Source organism: Hyperoodon ampullatus (assembly GCF_949752795.1).
Source record: "Hyperoodon ampullatus genome assembly, chromosome: 8".
Lineage (NCBI taxonomy): Eukaryota > Metazoa > Chordata > Mammalia > Artiodactyla > Ziphiidae > Hyperoodon > Hyperoodon ampullatus.
In genome coordinates, this window is record NC_136921.1 from 30,174,084 (window position 1) to 30,184,999 (window position 10,916).

Consider the following 10,916-nt stretch of genomic DNA (forward strand, 5'->3'; position numbering starts at 1 on the left):
AAGAAATGAGCTTGGTGTGACTGAGGAACTGGAAGAAAACCAGTGTTTAAGTGAAGTGGGAGCAAGGGAGAGTGATGGAAGATGAGGTCAGAGAGATAGGCAAGGGCCAGATCTTGTAGAAACCATGAGCCAGAATATGGCCTTTGCATTTTATTCTAAGAAATCATTGAACAGGTTTTGTTTTGATATTTTAAAAGATTCCTCTGACTGCTGCTTAGAGTGTAGGCAAGAGAGGGACAAAAATGAAGACAGAAAGACCAACAGGGAGTGTACCACAGCATTCCAGGGGAGAGATGATGAGGCCTCGGGCTAGATGTCACGGGCTACATGGAAAGCCATGGTCACACTGGGAATTTATTTTAGAAGCAGACCTGACAAATATGCTTATGGAATGAATATGAAGTGTGAGGGAATTAGGGAACTCAAGAACAACTCCTAGATTGGGGAGCCAAGAAATGGACTGAGTAGTGATGACTTTTTATGAGATGGGGGAAATTGAAGGAGGAGTGGTGGAAGGAGGAGAGGATGGAAAGTCAAGACTTTGATTCAGAGCTGATATTTTTGAGATGCTTCTTAGACATCCAAGGGATTGGTAAGTAGGCAGCAGCTACTGCAGGCTGGACTTCAAAGGGAAGATGGAGCGAAGTGCATACATTTGTGACTCTTCGGGTTGTAAGAGGTGGTGTTTGAAGCCACACGGAGGAGCCCTTCTGTGGTCCAAGTATAGACTGAGAAGAGAAGAACAAAGACTGAGGCATCAGTCAGTCTAACATTTAGAGATCTTGGTAGAAGAGAAGAATCCAGCAACGGAAGTTAAGAAAGAACAGCCAGTGAGGTAGGTAGAAAACTGAGAGACTGTTGTGTCCCAGAAGCCAAGTGAGAAAAGCATGTTAAGAAAATGAGAGTTACCCACTGGGCCAAATGCTGCTAAGGGGTCGAGTCAGATGAGGACCAAGAACTAGCCATCTTATCCAGCAGGATAGAGGCTCACGGAGACCTTCAAAAGAGCAATTTCTGTCAGCACGTGGCATGTGATAGGGACAAAAGTCAACTGGAGTTGGAAAGGAACTTAAAGGAACTTTTCCTTCCTTAAAGAAGGAAAGGGAAGAGAGTGAAGGTAGGGAGTATAGAAAATTCCAACAGCATGCCTCCATTGCCTAATGGAAACTTCATTGTTAATGATCTTCCTTCATCCCCTGGGGATATCATCAATTTGGAGATCTTGAATACATTTGATGGTGTTGAGAATGAGGGGTAAAATGCAACACCCATGATATTTTATCCCTCACCCAAATGCAGGGACAGGGCAGCCACCTGGGTAGTCCTAACTCTGAAGCAAGGGTTTTCATGGAGCTGTGAGTTCCACAGAGGGAGAGAGAAATATAGTAGATAAGAGTGTTTTCTTTCCATGCTTCTGCTAATTAGAATGGGACCCTGATGGACTCAGGGATGCATGGGTAGTTTAAATAAAAAGCAAGATTAAATAGGCTTTTCTCCTCAACAGATATGTAATCCCATGCAGTTATTCTGAAGAAAAAATAAATAAATAAAAATAAGAAGTGCATGAAATGCACAGTCAAACAATACATGCAAATTGTTAGTGGAAACCTGCAAATAATTTTTAAGAATATGTTGTGAGGACATTTGGCTGTACTACACAGGATTTTCCTAACAGTTACTGATAATTGGATTTTCCTCAATTCCCCACGTCCAGTTTCACTGTAATATGTGGTCTCCTGCCAAAGATTATCTTTCTGCAACCTTATGGAATGCAGGCAGTAACCTAGAGCACTCAGGGCCAATGAACTGGAGCCATGATCTCCTCACTAACAAGGGTGAATTATGATCACATCTTTTCTGGTGATTAGATTATCTCTTATCGTTGTGTTTTATAGCTTTCTAGCTAGTCATCTCAACACAATTTATTCACAATAATAGTGGTTTTTATTATTGCTGTTTTATAGTTCTTATAGCAGTAAAATTTATTCTCAACTCTATTATTATAATATTCAACTACTAATGGAATTCTAGTTTTTATTTGATTGTGTTTTAAAGCCATAACAATAAAAATAAAACTGTAAGTTTTATGTTCTCTAAACTACTTGATAGAAAGCCTGCAAACACATGTGGTTCTTTAAACCACGTGAGAGAAGGCCTGCCAAAATGTAAACATTGTTCTAGGAAGAAAAAGGGGCGAATTGGTTCCTATTATCGTGAGATCCATGTTCTTTGATAGAATAAGTAATAGAGTGAAAGAAATGGAAAGGACCTTAGAGACTGTTGATTTAGAGGAAGATTAAATTCTAACTGGCAGGAACATTTGTTTAAAAAATCAACCTGTTTTTATTACCGGCCAAGCTCTAGACAATCCTACCAACTTTATCCTCCAAAATAATGTGCTCTCAAAATGATGCCCATGGGGCTTCCCTGGTGGCACAGTGGTTGAGAGTCCGCCTGCCGATGCAGGGGACGCAGGTTCGTGCCCCGGTCCGGGAAGATCCCACATGCCGCGGAGCGGCTGGGCCCGTGAGCCATGGCTGCTGAGCCTGCACGTCCGGAGCCTGTGCTCCACAATGGGAGAGGCCACAACAGTGAGAGGCCCGCGTACCGCAAAAAAAAAAAAAAAAAAAAGATGCCCATGATTTCTCATGGCTGGTTGCCATATTAGTCGGAGAGAGGCTGCTATGAAATATTATAACCAAAGGCCAGGGTCATTTTGAAGGTAAACAGCTTCAGGGACTTGAGAACTGGAAGGCATACAGCCAAGCCATCTTACCACCTCTGCTGCTCCTTAGTTATTCTCGTTGACCCTGAACCCAAGGACATGGCAGTGAACTTCATCACTTGCTATGCACCTTTTATACCTGGAACACTGAGTCAAAGGGCTGTAACTTAAATTATAGTCTATACAGTGGAGCAAAGTACCATTAGGACTCAAGCAAGGGGTGTGTCAGACTGGCAGAAATTAGAGTTTAGTAAAGGACTTGGTCTCAGATGTATGGTAAGTTAACTTACGGTGAAAAGCAGGATGGAAGCAGACACAGGCTAGTTGTCACTCAGAGGTATTGGCTGTGGTAGCAGAAGTGGCAAACTCTAGATTTGGTTTCTGAGGCAGCACCAAGTATAGGTTCTTGTTCGGACAGAAGCTTCAGAGATTGCTGCTGCCATCTAAGGCAATAGGTGGGTGGATGGGTGGATGGGTGGATGGATGGGTGGGTCTATGGATGCATGAATCTGTATCCACATCCTTGTCGGATGGCATAACTCCATTGGCTAGATCTACCCTCTCATGTCTACTGCTAGGCACTTAGCTTTCTGTGATAAGCTGCTTCCCTTTGCCCAGCTATAGCAGTTGTGGGAGTGCCCACATTGAGATCTACTTTCAAGAAATAAACTGCTGCCAATCTGTGACTGTGGGTGCCTTCAGAATCAGACTGAGTATTCAAGCTAAAACTAAGTGCTACCTGGACATCCCCCAACCAATGACTGAACACAGGAGTGGCACAAGAGCTTCCCCTTGTACCTACGCAGGATTCTTCTGTGAGCACTCTTCTTGGAGCTGCACCACAGTCTGAAGCTCATTGTATCCAATTCTCCTTTCTTCCCCTTCTCTTTAACAGGTGTCTGACCTGCACTGAGGTCTGAAGTTTCTTCTTGCCTTCTCCTGCTTCCTCTGCCTTTTATCTTTCACAAGGACTACTTCCTATAAATCTTTTCCAATTCCAACACGATCTTGGCATCTGCTTCTCAGATGATCCAGCCAACACACAAAATGGACTCCAGGAAAAATGAAAATAAGTAAATACAATTGGCCTTGAGTCATTAGGATCTTTCTGGACTTTGTGAATAATTAGATGCAGAAACAAAACTGAGGTTTGGAAGAACAGGAGCAATCCTACATGGCCAGGTCTTATCAGGCTTCCAAAACACAGCCAGCAAACTACAGAAAATCATACACTAGCTAAAGAGCACACCACACTAGCTGGCTTTAAAAAAAAAAGTGTTTTCTATGTCATTGCTTGCTTGCCCTGTCTACTATGTTCACAATACTATATGGTAGGTCCTCAGTCTTTTTGTGGAGATGATAAACTTTTCTCTTTCTTTCTTTTTTGTGCTAAAGTGTCTCCTGTTTAGATCATAGGGGGAAGAAAGAGGAACAGGAAAGAAATACATGCTCTCAAGGGCCAGGAGTGTAGGTGGGAGGGTAAGGATACTGAAGAGGAACCAGCGAGGAGCTTGGGTTTCCCCCAGAAGCCCCAGCAACCTGCCTGGGGGTGGGATGGGCATAGAACCAAGGTGTGCTAAGGGCAATTAGCTTAGGAATTAGCCCTCTGGATACTTTTCCATCTCTTTCACAGTTCGATAATATCTCATTCTGCATCAGCCACCAAATGGTTTTCAAAAACTGTTTTTGCCTTCTTTTTTTGAGTTTAACCAAATTGACTTAAAAAGAAAAAAGAACACTTCTGATTTATCACCATTGGGGCTTTGCTTCCACCCATCTCTCAGGTATTTAAAGAGAAGCAAAAAGTTATGGAAACAACCTAAGTGTCGACAGATGAATCGATAAAGAAGATTTTATATATATATAAACAAATGTAAATGTATATAAACATATAATGGAATATTATTCAGCCATGAAAAAGAAAGAAATCCTGCCACTGGCTACAACATGGATAGAACTTGAGGGCACTAGACTAAGGGAAATAAGTCAGAGAGAGAATGACAAATAATGTATGATCTCATTTATAGGTGGAATCTAAAAAAGCCAAACTCATAGAAACAGAGAGTAGAATGGTGGTCACCAGAGGATGGGGATTGGGGAAAATGGGGAGATTTTGGTCCAAGGATACAAAATTTCAGTTAGAAGATGAATAATTTCTGGGGATCTATGTGCAGCATGGTGATTATAGCTAATAATACTGTGTTATATACTTGAAAGTTGCTAAGATAGTAGATCTTAAATGCTCTCACCACACAAAACAAACGGTAAATACGTGACAGGATGGAAGTGGTAGCTAATGTTGTTTGCCTTAAACTTACACAATCTTATATGTCAACTATATCTCAATAAAGCTGGAAACAATTGTATGTGTGTATATATATATATATAAAGGGAAGCAGCCCAATTAGAGCAGTCTTCCTCCGCTTCTCTGGATTTTGCCTCAAGGTTATTGCCCTACATCTTTTCGTTTCTGATTACTATATTTAGCAAGACCATTACAGATTATTATGTTCATTGTCAGAATCTCGGTGCAATATTAAGTGGGCCAAATGCACAGCACTGGGTTAGAAATCAGAAGCCTTGGATTCTAATTTTGATTGCAGTATTTATCAGCCGTGTGATTTGGGGCAAACCTCACCTGTTTTCTTTCATAAACAATTATACCCATCTGTCCTCTCACTCAGAGTTGTGGAATATATTAAATGAAATAATGTATGTGAAAGCTTTCTGAAGATTGTAAAAACCATCAAAAATGTATGGTGTAATTATTACTGATGCTAATGACAAGGATCTGTAACTAGCTTATAGTTCTACACACAGGATTATTCCAATATGATAACCGCACTATATAGAAGAGAAAAACCAAATTCCTCCAAAAGAAAAATGTGGAACTATTTTATCTTTACCATGAAATTTCTAAAGGTAAAGTTCACTAGAGGATTTTCATGGGATGGGGGATAGAGGGGCTTCTCAGCTTTATATATATTAGAAGAACAGATTTTTGAAATGGGTTTCTGAAGTGCAGTGTCTTCTGAAAATGAACTATATCTTAGCTGCTAAAATCAACTCTATATAATCGAAATAATCCTAGCTTTCTGTTTATAAAACAAGAAACTATTTTCAGCATAATTAACTTCTTATATAAAAATATCTGTAATGTCATTCCTATGTTCCTATTCCTGTGAATTTCTCTATTTCTCTAAAATAATTTCTATAAAAAGATAGAAATGAGACATACTTTACTTTGTAAATTGTGGTTAACTTTATACACAGAAAAAGAGCTGTTAGTAAAATTCTGATGAGGTTTAATAAACTCAAATACATTCAGAAAGTTCTATTTCACACTTGTACACTAAGACTACCGAATTCCACAAGATTCCTACTAGTTATTTCCATACATGGAGATAATATTATCAGTGAGGGTGGATGTCCCTTATTATAAATTTCCTATGTCCTGCTTTCTTCTATTAGCATTTCCTTAGCTCCTGAGACAGATGCCATGTTGCTCTGATGAGAAACCTTTAAAAATTTTTTTTATAATTAAGAGAGTTACAAGGAAAGTTTATAGCGTAATTACTAAGTCCTAAGACACTGTGCTTTAATGCACAAACTTTACATAGTAGGATCAATTATTGACCCCAATTACAGAAAAGGAAACTGAGTCCCAGAGGTCTTCATTGACCATGCTATCTGAAACCTAAAATCAAAAATCTAAATGTGGGCTGAGGACCAACAGCATCAGCACTGTCTGACCCAGGCACCATCAGAAAGGCAGAATCTCAGGCCCCTGCCCCAGACTCTCCATTTTAACAAGACCCCCAGGTGAGTGACATTTTGTTGTCTCTGTATTTGTTTACTGTGGGTCCTATTGGCATCTATGAGCATCTCCTTAATACCCTAGAGGAATGCCATATGCCTCCTGCCCTTGCTGTTCTCGGCCTGGAGCACTCTTCTTTAAGAGAGCCAAATAGCCAGCTCTCTCTCCTTTCATCAGGGACTTTGACCATCACATTAGTTCCCAGTCCCTAAAACAGAGCCGGGCACATAGTAAGTATTTGGTAAATATATGGTGAATGAGTGAATTCTATTTTCATAATTACACAGTTGGGGACTTCCCTGGTGGTGCAGCGGTTAAGAATCTGCCTGCCAATGCAGGGAACACGGGTTCGAGCCCTGGTCCAGGAAGATCCCACATGCCACAGAGCAACTAAGCCCGTGTGCCACAACTTCTGAGCCCACGCGCCTAGGCCCATGCTCCGCAACAAGAGAGGACACTGCAATGAGAAGCCTGCGCACCACAGCGAAGAGTAGCCCCCGCTCGCCGCAACTAGAGAAAGCCCGTGCACAGCAACTAAGACCCAAAGCAGCCAAAAATAAATAAATAAAATAAATAAATTTATTAAAAAAAAAAAAAAAGTTATCCACACACCACCCACCCCTTATCAAGTTCTCCCTCATTCTCTTAGCAGCTAGTCTCGAAGCAAATCACTTAGTCTCTCTGGGCCTTTTGTTTCCTCATCTCTAAAACAAGGATGAAAATACCTCTCTTATGGGATCACTCTGAGGGCTATATTAAACCAGAGAGCACAAGTAAATTGAGTAGCACAGGACTTCCCTAACTTGGTTACATTTCAGAATCATCTGGGGAGTTTTTCCTGGCACCTCCCTCTCCAGACTAATTATATTTGAATTTTTGATAATGGGGCCCAGGTATCAGCATTTTTACATGTCCACGGGTGATTCTAAGGGGTGGTCGGGTTTGAGAACCTCTGGCACCCATTACCTTCAATGTCGTGAATGCCAAATAAAATTTATCTTTGGTTATTATTTTTCCAATCCAGACCTTGTCAAAGAGCAAATCTCTCTGAACAGGCCATGCTGATTTCTACCATATATTATCTCAGTCATGTCTTCCCCTCTCAAAGCCGGTTCTATCTCCATCTCCTCTGGGCTTTCTGAGGTCCTAGCTCAGAAATCATACCTTTTATCTGAAACTTTTTTGGTTACTCCAACCCTGATCTCTTTTTTTCTCTCAAACCCAATGGCAATCTGAAATCCCTATTATAAAATCTACCTACTTGTCCCATTTTTCATGTGTAGTTTGCAACTGTCATATGTATATCCAGTTGGCATATTTCCTATGCCTCCAGCCCAGTGCTGGGGACACCCTAAACTAGACACTGAAAAAGGAAAAAAAATTTTTTCAAATGTAAAAAGCAAGCCTTTAATATACAGTGAACATGGGTCAAAGATTTTACTTAATAAAATTTATTTTATTTATGAGGGACCCAATAAGATGTTACAACCAGTCTAAAGAAGAATTTAAAGAACCACAGATACGTGGGCAATAAGGAATGTTGAAATGAAGTTACAGATAGATGCAAAATTAGTCACTTGCTTTCCACCAAATGCTGTTCATTTCTTTTTGATGGACAAGAATCATTTGGATTATTATTCATTTTCTACAACATACAGAGTTATAAAGCAGAACAAAGACAGTGAAAGCCAGAGACAACAACAACAGTGCTCTAGACAGTGTCTCATTTTTCCACTGCAGATGTCTCATAACTTTTGTGGTTCATTTCATAGCTTTTCACAATTTTTCCTGATAGCACTCAGTGTTTTTATGGTCTGCTGAATGTTGGGACAGATACAAGGCTTAGATGAAAACCAACGAAAAAGCCTCACTTTGTTAGGAAGTTGAGTGAGATTAATTTAGCTAATGGTATCTTCAAGTAACCATGTCCAAGGTGAAGCCCAAATCCAAGCTTTAGCTGGAGTAGCCCAGACTTTTGTGATGTCTGTTCAAATTTTACTGGTAAGAGATGAAACTTCCGATGTTGCTTGGAAAGGAGTTATCATCAAGCTGGCCATCCTGGGAAAGAAGGAATAGGCACTAAGAAGCTCATTCAAGTCTGTGAAAGAGAAGAAGAATCATTAGGGAAGGAACTGTAATGTCCTAATAGACTGTTCTTTAGGTACTTGCTTATATAATACCTCATTTCAATTTCCCACCAACCCTAAAAGGTAATTACTTTTATCCCTGTTTTCCCATGAAGAAATTGAAGGTCAGAAGAGCAATGGGATTTGCCCACCTAAGGGCAGGGATTTGAACCAAACCCATCTTTGCCAAGATCCCCACTCTTTCCCATAGTTTAAGGTTGCAGATTAGCTTAATTCTTTCATTGTCACTTCCAGGAACCTCCAAAACTTTCTTTCTTCTGAAGCTGTAGTTTTACCCCGAAAGGGAAAAACTGATTATTACTCAGTGTGTTCTAGATTTATTCTAGGAGATTCAGCAGCAACTTGAAATTTCATTTTCGGTCACCAAATTTCACTAATATTTTACAAATTGCTTTCCAAGTATCTAAATGTTTCCCAGATCTACCTCTGACTTCTTCCATTTCTTTTTAAGCTGATATATTTGAAGTACAATCACTTTCCACAGGCATTTTGCAATTGTAGGAAAAAGGTACTATCAAGTACCAAAAACTTGGAACATGCAGTTATTACCATGATGATGCTAAAGTTGAGCATTTGGATTGAAGATTTATGTATTATAGCCTTATTTCTGAGAATCTGTGACTAGCAGATCAAGTACAATGATATGGTACAGGCGTATAGTCTCTCAGTCTACTTTGGAGAGCATATGTGATTGAACCCCTTCCCTGATGAATAAGTAGACTCCATTCCCAACACTACTGTTAAACTCAGGTGTTACTCTCAAATCTTTCAAGCCAAGTACCCAGGCCAGAAGAACAATTTCAATTTCTCTTCTGAACTTTGTTCATGAGTTTTCTGTAGCAATACGTGTGCTGTCAATAATTTGGATTCAAGTTGTCTTATACTTTACATCTTCACGTCACCCACACTTTCTTTCTGTACTTAGTATCTGTGCAGGGTCTCTTCATGTTGAAATGGCACAGCCCAATTAGTCAGTCTCCCTACAATGTAACATCAGGTCAGGGGCAACCTGGCTGTGGTACATGGAGTATTTGTGGGTTGGACCTAGAGATTACCATACGAAACTGTCAGTCAGAAAGAGAAAGACAAATACCACGTGATATCACTTATATGTAGAATCTAAAATATGACACAAATGAACATATCTATGAAACAAAAACAGACTTACAGACAGACATGGAGAACAGACTTGTGGTTGCCAAGGGGGAAGTAGGGTGGGGGAGGGAAGGACTGGGAGTTTGGGATTCACAGATGCAGATTATCAATATTAAATACAGGATGGATAAACAACAAGGTCCTACTGCAGGGCACGGGAACTATATTCAATATACTGTGATAAACCATAATGGAAAAGAATATGAAAAGAATATATATATGTATAACTGAGTCACTTTGCTGTACAGCAGAAATTAAATACAACATTGTAAATCAACTACACTTCAATAAATTTTTTTTAAAGAAAATATATGTAGATTTTAACACTGACTCAGTTATCTAAAACCCATTTAGTCAACTTTATTCATGCTAAAATGTTATCAGTCTAATGTTAGTCACTGATCATTTTTGATCAATGTACTTGCATTTGGGGTGTATTTCCTTAGGGCTCCCAGGGCCTACAAAGATGACTTGGGTATGGCCTCTGCTTTTGAAACCAGAATAGAGACCAAAAGCTGTGACAGTTCCAACCACATGATTGTGCAAATCTCATTTTAACTGCTTTAAAGAAAAAAACTATCTGTAAGAACTTAATGTCAATATTGTCATTTAAAAACCAAGTTCTAATGTCTGTTCTCTTCTCCCACTCACAAATCTATTTTCCAAGTAGAATCTATTTGTTATTTAAACTTTTCTCCCCTCCTTATCCTTGGTGATGGGAGGTCCCCACTGGATTGTGAGGAATGCTCTGAGAAGTAGAACTTAAAGTCCAGGAGCACTTTGGGGCCGGCCAAGGTCACATCCCAGCCCTGCCTCAACCCTAATGCTTCCCATAAACCCTCCACTCCCATGGCCTCACCCTAGACCTTTCCTGTCTTGGCATGTACCACTTCTCAAATCCTATCTAACCCAGCCCTCATGGAGTATTGTGTCAACAAGGCTCTTGTCAGCACCCTTAACATCTTTACCCCAGGCTACACCCACCCTGCAAACCTCTTAATCACTCTGGATCATTTATTTCATCTACCTCCTTCGCTTCTCTACCTTGGTTTCTGAGAGCTATAGGAAAAAT